The sequence below is a fragment of the Otolemur garnettii genome, unplaced genomic scaffold (assembly GCF_000181295.1).
Source record: "Otolemur garnettii isolate 467f Iridium unplaced genomic scaffold, OtoGar3 scaffold00119, whole genome shotgun sequence".
NCBI lineage: Eukaryota > Metazoa > Chordata > Mammalia > Primates > Galagidae > Otolemur > Otolemur garnettii.
This window is the reverse complement of record NW_003852514.1, coordinates 6330904-6340722: the sequence shown is the minus strand read 5'-3', so window position 1 is coordinate 6340722 and position 9819 is coordinate 6330904.

Genomic DNA, 9819 nt, shown 5'->3' with positions numbered 1-9819 from the left:
CCGCGCCCCGCACCCCCACTTCCGGACTCGAACGATTCGGTCCCGCCCCCACTCTGGGCCCGCCCACAGTAGCTGTGAAGCCGCACTTCCGGGGCCGAGGGCGCTGAACCCGCCTCGCAGTCAGACCCTCCCCCTTCGGAGAGTACAGCGGCCGCTGGACCGGATCCCTGAGTAGGCGTTGCCCACAGACCGCAGGCCCCGCCTCAGGAGCGTCCAAAACGCGCGTGCCTTGCCCCGCCCGCAGCCAGCCCGCAATCTTCCGGAGGGCCGGGGTGCCCCTGCCCCGTGTCCCCACGTCCCCACGTCCCCACCTCCTCAGAGCTGCGGGGACGCGCGTGTGAGCGGCTCCCACTTTTCAATTCTGGCGCCAGGTTAAGGGCGGCCAAACTCCCAACCTGCCTAGTTCTCTGGGATGCCGGGCTCCAGCCCCTGAGGAGGGGGCAGGGCCGGCAGGAAGAAGGTGGGGCCGGAGGGAGGACTCGGCGGGCAGGAATGGGGCGGGACAGCGAAGGCGGGGGTGCAAGATGGGCGGGGTATGCGGAGGCCCCGTTTCCTTTCTTTTGCCCGGTTTCTTCCTTTATCCTCTCAGTCACTGAGAAAGCCTTTTTTAAGATTTCCTCTCTTATCTAATGCCTGCTTTTCTTGGACAGACACATCGGGAAGGTAGAAATTGCAACAGTAGCCTGTAGTCCCAGCTACTTGGGAGGCTGAGGCTGAAGAATCGCGTAAGCCCAGGAGTTGGAGGTTGCTGGAGCGACTCCACTGCACCCTACCAGGGCGAAAAAGTGAGACTCTGTCTCTACAAAAAAAAAAAGAAAGAAATTGCAACAGTAGGCCCTATCCGAATAAAACTGTGCAAGTTATCTAGTATAATTGCCAGAGTTTATAAAATTTTAAAAGTTTTGGATACCGTGGGGTTTGTCAATGTATTGTTTCTCAGCTCCACATTCGCTTCTCATTTCCTTCTCTGAAAACATGAAGCTGGGTACTTTAACGATCCTTTTCCAGGCTCGGCGCCTGTGGCTCAAGCGGCTAAGGCGCCAGCCACATACACCTAAGGTGGCGGGTTCGAATCCCCAGCCCGGGCCCGCCAAACAACAATGATGGCTGCAACCAAAAAATGGCCAGGCGTTGTGGCGGGAGCCTGTGGTCCCAGCTACTTGGGAGGCTGAGGCAGGAGACTCGCTTGAGCCCAGGAGTTGGAGGTTGCTGTGAGCTGTAATGCCATGGCACTCTACCCAGGGGGATAGCTTGAGGCTCCATCTCAAAAAAAAAAAAAAGGATCCTTTCCCAGCGCACAGTGTTAAATGTTGGGTGAAGGGTGTTAGACGGTGCTGAGGAAGCAGCTGTTGCCCACAGCCAGGTTCATCTGCCCAAGAGAAAGCCAATATGTAGAGACAGCAGGGTTTACAGCAGAGGAAGAGTTTATTCTGTATAGCGCTAAGCAGGGAAACCAGTGGAATTTCTCAAATCTGTCTTCCGAGAATTGGGAAGACAGGGTTTTTAAAGACAGATTGGGTAGGCTGAAGATTAAGCAGTCGGGGTCTGCTAATTGGCTGATTTCAGAGTGGACTGGTCAGTCCTTAGGTGAGGGCTTGTCTAGGTGGATCAGTTACTAGAATGCAGGCCCGTAGTTGGGGATGGTGAGGGTCCAAGACTAGTTGAGTCAGTTCCTTGTTTTGGGTGGGTCAGTTACTGAAAAGCAAGAGCATGAAGATACCTCAAAAACTACTGCTAGGTTCCATACAGGTGATGTTCTAAGAATCTTTATAACCAACAAGCATGCATGACTTCAGAATGAAGAAGCAATCAGACATAACAGTGATTATTATCAAGCAAATGAAGGGGCAGTGGCTGATTATTCTTTTAGTTAGGCCTGTTCCTTCTAGAGTTTGAGGGGCCTTAACTCTAGCTTTTGCCTTGTACTTTTCATCAATTTGTAAGGGTGATTTTAGGGCTTCTCTGACTGACTCTAGTAGGCTGTCTTGGCAGGCACCTGCTGAATGAGAGGCCTCCCCAGTCCCCTCCTCCTACATTAAGGGCAGCTTTTCCAATTTTAGGTTCTCTGCAGCTTTGGGCAGCTTCCTCAGCACCCAACTTCGGTAGTGCATGGCTGCCAGTGGCACCCAGCAGCCAGCAATTTTCTCCAGCAACCCCAAGGCAGTTTTATGCCCAAGGACTTCTGCAAGACACCTCCTGTGAGTAGCTCTACCTAGCACCCTAGAAGGTGGATCTTTAGCAAGTTCTGCCAGCATATCTTTTACCACTCAGTGAGGCTTGTCTATGCCCAGCAGGGTCAGAAAGAAGGTGATCTCTTTCCTCCCCATCATAAAAGTTTATAGTCAACAGATCTATAACAAAAGACAGATTAACAAGAGAAAAGCATAATAAATTTATTATGTGCACACATGTGCATAGGAATAGCTGGGATTACAGGTACATGCCTCCGCACCTGGTTTATTCTTGTCCTCTTTAATCCCTTGTTACCCTAATCTCATGTTATATTAGTAATTCTTTATAGGCTGGGCATGGTGGCTCATGCCTATAATCCTAACAGTCTGGGTAACTGAAGCAGGTAGATTGCTTGAGCTCAGGAGTTCCAGACCAGTGTGAACAAGACCCCGTCTCTACTAAAAATAGAAAAACTAGTGGGATTACAAACTAATATAGCCCTTTTGGAGAAAAGTATGGAGAATCCTCAAAGATCTAAACACAGAGCTTCCATTTGACCTTGGAATCCCATTATTAGGTATCTACCCAGAAGAACAAAAATCATTTTACCACAAAAATATTTGCATTAGAATGTTTATTGCAGCTCAATTCATAATTGCCACATTGTGGAAGCAACCTAAGTGTCCATCAACCTGTCACTGGATCAACAAACTGTGGTATATATTATTCAGCCATTAAGAAAGATGGAGACTTTACATCTTTTAGGAGCTGAATACATCATTCTTAGTAAAGTATCACAAGAATGGAAAAATAAATATCCAATGTACTCCATACTAATATGAAATCAATACATAAACAATTACATGTTCCTAAGAACAATAAAACACTATTATAGTCTAGTTCAGGGATAGAGAGAAGTGGGAGTGGGGAGGAGGGAGGACGTATGGCAGAAGGAAGGAGGGCATGAGCTGGGATCTCACTTAATGTGCACATTGTGAGGGTGTATAACTCATCCCCTGGGTGAGGGGCTCTTCTACAAATGGAACTTTATCCTGGAAGTGAGAACAATGTAACCTAAGTATTGTACCTTCATTTTAATTTGAATATAAAGTTAAGAAAGAAAAAAGAAAAATTAGCTGGAGGTTGTGGCACATGCCCACAGTCCCAACTACTCAGGAGGCCAAGGCAAGAGGATTACTTAAACCAAAGAGTTTGAGGTTGCTCTGAGCTATGACACCACAGCCCTCTACTCAGGGCAACAGAGTAAGACTCTTTATATTAACATTGAACTTTTCCCATATAATTTTTCTGTCTAGAAAAATTTCTTTTCCTATCTGTTTAGGCCCTATTTGATCTTGACACCAAATAGTTGGTCTCTAGTACTCCCCAAAGGCATAGGGTATTTCAGTCCCTTTGGCAGATAAAGAATAGATATGAAGGCTCGGCGCCTATAGCTCAACCGGCTAAGGCGCCAGCCACGTACACCTAAGGTGGCGGGTTCGAATCCCCAGCCCGGACCCGCCAAAACAACAATGATGGCTGCAACCAAAAAAAAAATAGCCGGGTGTTGTGGCGGGCGCCTGTGGTCCCAGCTACTTGGGAGGCGGAGGCAGGAGACTCGCTTGAGCCCAGGAGTTGGAGGTTGCTGTGAGCTGTAATGCCACGGCACTCTACCCAGGGGGACAGCTTGAGGCTCTGTCTCAAAAAAAAAAAAAAAAAAAAAGAATAGATATGAAAATGCCCTTTCAATTTGCCTTCTGCAGAAATCCAATTTGCCATGTTCATACACAAAAATGATGCAGTACAATTTGGTTGTCATTTTCTCATCATTCACAGAACTAAGGCCTAATTATGTAAGGTCTGGCCAGACGCAGTGGCGCACACCTGTAATCCTAGCACTCTGGGAAGCCAAGGCGAGTGGATTGCTTGAGCTCCTGAGTTCCATACAAGTCTGAGCAAGAGCAAGACCCTGTCTCTAAAAAAGAATAGCCAGGGGTGGCTCCTGTGGCTCAAAGAGTATGGCGCCAGCCCCATATACCAACAGTGGTGGGTTCAAGCCTGGCCCAGCCAAAACCACAAAAAAACAAAAAAGAGTAGCCAGGCATTGTGGCGGGTGCCTTTAGTCCCAGCTACTTGGGAGGCTGAGGCAAGAGGATAGCTTGAGCCCAAGAGTTGAGGTTGCTATGAGCAGAAAGTGAGACTCTGTCTCAAAAAAAAAAAAATTAAGGTCTTCCATAATCCATTAACATATTTCTCCACATTTATCACTCCATAATGCAGTAAGTAACCTACTTTAAACTTCCCTTAACGTGCCCCTGGATCCACAGCTCCGGAATCTGCTGACTTCCTCAGGCTGCTCCCGCCCATTAGAATACTTTGCCACTTCTTTGCATACACAGGTTCATGCTTCAAGTAAAAATCCACCTGGTAATGATAAGATGATGAAAACCATAGAAATAAAGACAACAAAGAGGAGGGAGTATGTATAGCAGAAAAAGGGAAGTTTCCAGGAATGCCTGATTCACGGGATTAAATGGTGCTAGCCAGGGGAAGCTGAAGGTGGGACATCCCAAGTGATTGCATATTTGGCTTTCTCTGGTTAGTCCTAAGCTAGAAGCAGGGACAAAAACTAAGGAAGTGGCCAATTATTTATTTTGTATTGATAAATAATAATTATAAATGTTGGCTCAGCGCCCATGGCACAGTGCTCATGGTGCCAGCCTCATACACCCAGGCTGATGGGTTTGAACTTGGCCCGGGGTAGCTAAACAATAATGACAACTGCAACAACAACAAAAAATAAATAGCCTGGCATTGTGGTGGGCACCTATAATCCCAGCTACTTGGGAGGCTGAGGCAAGAGAATCACTTGAGCCCAAGAGTTTGAGGTTGCTGTGGGCTGTGACATAACAGCACTTTACAGAGGGCGACATGGTGGGACACTGTCTCAAAAAAAAATTATACATATTAATGGAGTACATGTGATATTTTGATACATGTGGACAATATGTAGTAATCAAATCAGGGTATTTAGGATATCCGCCATGAATATTTATCATTTCTTTATGTTGGGAACATTTCAGATCTTACTATTTTGAAATACACATTTCCTCCTAGTAGGTGTGCATAGTAGGGTTTATGGCAACCCTTCTTTGCTGTCAAATACGAGGACTTATTCCTACTATCTAGGTGTATTATAGTACACACTAACCAACCTCTCTTCATCCCCCAACACTCACACATCTTCCTCCACTTCTGGTTTCTACTATTCCTACTATTTCTATTTCTCTACTTCCATGAGATGAACTTTTTTAGTTCTCACATATAAATGAGAACATGCGATGTTTGTCTTTCTGTTCCTGGCTAATTCCACTGAACATAATTACCTCCAGTTCCATTCATGTTGCTGCAAGTGACAAGTTTTCTTTCTTTTTTATAGCCAAATAATATTCCATTGTATATATACAAGAGTAGTCCAGAAAATATCCAGCCACTGTTGATACTACCTTTTTTTTTTTTTAGAGACAGAGTCTCACTTTATCACCCTTGGTAGAGTGCTGTGGCATCACAGCTCACAGCTCACAGCAACCTCCAGCTCTTGGGCTTAGATGATTCTCTTGCCTTAGCCTCCCGAGTAGCTGGGACTACAGGCACCCACCACGACACCTGGCTATTTTTTGTTGCAGTTTGACCAGGGCCAGGTTTGAACTTGCCACCCTTGGTATATGGGGCCAGTGCCCTACCCACTGAACCACAGGCAACGCCCGATACTGTTTTTTAAATTACATGGCTGGATACTTTCTGAACAGCCCTTATAGACTACGTTTTCTTGTTTTTGTTTTGTTTTTGGCTGGGGCTGCGTTTGAACCCACCACCTCTGGCATATGGAGTCAGCACCTTAATCCTTTGAGCCACAGGTGCTGCCCAGACTATGTTTTTCTTAATCTATTCATCCACTGACAGACATTTAGGTTGATCCTATATCTTTGCTATTGTGAAAAGTGCTACAATAAACATAGAGGTGTAGGTATCCCTTTGAGATAATAATTTCCTTTCCTTTGTATAAATACCCACTAGTGGGATTTCTGGGTCCTGTGGTAGTTCTATTTTTAGTTTGAGGGGAACCTCCATGCTATTTTCCATACAGATTTAGTAATCTACATTCCACCAATGATATAGAAGTTTGGGGGTTTTTTTTCTCCATATCCTTGCTAGCATTTGTTGTTTTTCATCTCTCTCACAGTAACAATTCTGACTGGGGTGAGGTAATACCTCGTTATGATTTTGATTTGATTTCCCAGTGATGTTGAGTATTTTTCCATATACTTGTTGGCCATTTGTGTATCTTCTGAGAAATGTCTATTCGTGTGCTTTGCCCACTTTTTAAAACTTTTATATGTATTTTTTGAGACAGAGTCTAATTCTGTCCCCTTGGGTAGAGAGCTGTAACATCATAGCTTACAGCATCTTCAAACTCTTGGGCTCAAGTGATCCTCTTCCCTCAAGTGATCCTCTTCCCTCAGTCTCCTGTGTAGCTGGGACTACAGGCGCCCTCCACTATGTACAGCTAGTTTTTTTTACTTTTAGTAGAGATAGGGTCTTGCTTTGATCAGGCTGGTCTTGAACTCCTGAGCTCAGGTGATCCACTCACTTCAGCCTGCCAGAGTGCTAGGATTAAAGGCATGAGCCACTGCACTCAGCCTTTTCCCTACTTTTAAATGGTATTGTTTTTGTCATTGTTTGCATTCCTTATATATTCTGATTTTCTTTTTTCTTTTCAAATCAGGATCATCATATCATCCAATTTCCTTGTATATTCTGGGTAATAGTCCCTTGTCAAATAGTTTGCAAATATCTTCTCCCATTCCACAGGTTATCTCTTTACTCTTTGGTTTCCTTTGCTGTGCAGAAGCTTTTTAAATTAACATAGTCCTGCTTATTTATGCTTTAGTTGCCTGTGCTTTTGAAGTTTAGCCATCAAATCTTTGCCTAGACCAGTGACCTGAAGCATTTTCTCTATCTCTTCTTCCAGTAGCTTTATATTTTGGGGTCTTAATATTTAAGTCTTTGATCAAATTTGAGTTGATTTTTGGATACGGTAAGATATAGGGTGCCAGTTATTTAATCAAGTCCTGGCTATTTGGGGCTAATCGTTAGAGGTATTGTTTAGCTTCCTCCTTTGTCACTAAGGACAGCACCTGGCTTTCTGCAAGTCTGACTGGCTGGCTTCCTGGGCTGGTTACTGCAGATAATAGGTTGGTTTCCTAAGCAGGATGCTGCAGGATGTGGTTCAAAGTTCTAGTTGTATAAAATGGTCCAACCATTTTCTTTCTATATATTCAATCTCTCATAACAGATACCAGTGAAACCAGTTGCAATGAAAAGATAAAACATTATGGCTTGGTGCCTGTGGCTCAGAGGCTAGGGTGCCAGCCACATACACTGGAACTGGTGGGTTCATGTCCAGCCCGGGCCTACCAAACAACAATGACAATTGCAATAAAAAATGGCCAGGCATTGTGCCGGGTACCTGTAGTACCAGCTACTTGGGAGGCTGAAGCAATAGAGCCCAGGAGTTTGAGGTTGCTGTGAGCTGTGATGCCACAGCATTATACCAAGGGCGACATGGGGGAAAAAAAAGAAGATAAAACATTATTTCTCCTAAGGTCACACCTTGGTTGTAAAGTGTCCTGGTAGCCTCCTACTTCTGAGTGATTACTGCTTTCTTACCAACAACCTCCCTAGCCTGCCATGTGGCTCCCAGGTCTTGAACAAAAGTAACCAATGACTGAAATGCCCCAACTTCAAGAAAGCAACAGTCTTGAGCTAATACTTACCCTCTTCCCCTCAGTTATTTTACAAGGCCAGTCCAAACCTTGTAAAACAACCTTCCTACTCCTTCATAATGAAACTCAGCCCACCTTCCTCAGGGGTGCTTTCCCTGGTAACAGCAGGTTAATAAAACGAATCTTTTTTGACTCTTGGGGAATGTAACGATTGAGCTTTATCACCCCCGCCCTACAGAACCACCTCTTCCACTTAATCTTTTTTTGTTTGTTTGTTTGTTTGTTTTTGAGACAGAGCCTCAAGCTGTCCCCCTGGGTAGAGTGCTGTGGCATCACAGCTCACAGCAACCTCCAACTCCTGGGCTCAAGCGAGTCTCCTGCCTCCGCCTCCCAAGTAGCTGGGACCACAGGCACCCGCCACAATGCCCGGCTATTTTTTGGTTACAGCCATCATTGTTGATTGGCGGGCCCAGGCTGGATTCGAACCTGCCACCTTAGGTGTATGTGGCTGGCGCCTTAGCCACTTGAGCCACAGGTGCTGAGCCACACTTAATCTTTTGATGAAATTTTTCCCATCTTCAGTTCCCAAAGCACTTTATTTATATAACTCTAGTTGGCCAAGTTTAGAACATATCCTCTACCAGGCTGTAAGTCCATGTGAAAGCAGGGACTACATGAGATATCGCCTTGTGTCTTAGGAACTCTAATGAGGGAAATGATATGATGTACACTAAGCCAGCCTGAAGTGGTGCCTTCCACAGCGTCCTACAGACGTTTCCTATTTAGACCTGGGGTTTTCAGAAGACCCCTAAACTCTGAAAGTTTACCCTTTATTGGCCCATTCAAAGACACTGCCCCCAGATTCAAATGTCTTTGTTAAATTCCAGCTAGTTTTTTGTTGTTGGATTTTTTTGTTTGTTTTTGGAGATGGGGTCTTGCTCTGTTACCCAGGCTAGTACAGTGGTAAGATCAGAGCTCACTCACTACACTGTAGCCTTGAACTCCTGGGCTCAAGTGATCCTCCTGCTTCAGTCTGCAGAGTTTCTGAGACTACAGGTATACACCATGACACCTGGCTAATTTTTAAATTTCTTTTTTGTAGAGTCTCAGCAATCCTCTTGCCTTGCCCCATGTGCCAGCATTGGTGGTAGAGTGATGAGCATAGCTAACTTCCTCAAACCTTGGCCTCCTGAACTGCTGCGATTACAGGTATGAGCCACCTTGCCTGGCCTAATTTTTTTTTTTTTTTTTGAGACAGTCTTATTATGTCACCCTTGGTAGAGTACCCTGGCATCACAGCTCACAACAACCTCAAACTATTGGGCTTAAGCCATTCCTGTCTCAGCCTCCCAAGTAGCTGGGACCGCAGGCACCTGCCACAACCCCCCAGCTATTTTTTGTTGTTGTTGTTGCAGTTGTCATCGTTGTTTCAGCTGGCCCAGGCTGTGTTCCAACCCCCCAGCCTCAGTGTATGTACCCACCCACTGAGCCACAGCTGCTGCCTGTTTTTTTTTTAAAGTTAATCTTTTGACTGTTCCTGAGGCTAACTGCATTTTTTCCTTTTTGTTCCTCTCATCCATCTGTCTTTGACAGTTATCAACTGTCTGAGAACTGGCTTGTAAATAACTAATTAGATGTTTTTGAGTGATTCCTTGACATAGGCCATACAACACTTCACACTGCAGGGCATGTGATAAATGCATGTTGACTTAATTAGTGAAGAAAAGACCCTTTAGAGATGATTAGAGTGAATTCATTTTATTTATTAAATATATATATATTTCTTTATACTCAACTCACTTTATTCTTTATCAACCAGCCCTTTTTCTGATCATCCACAAGCTCTTCAATCTCCCCCACA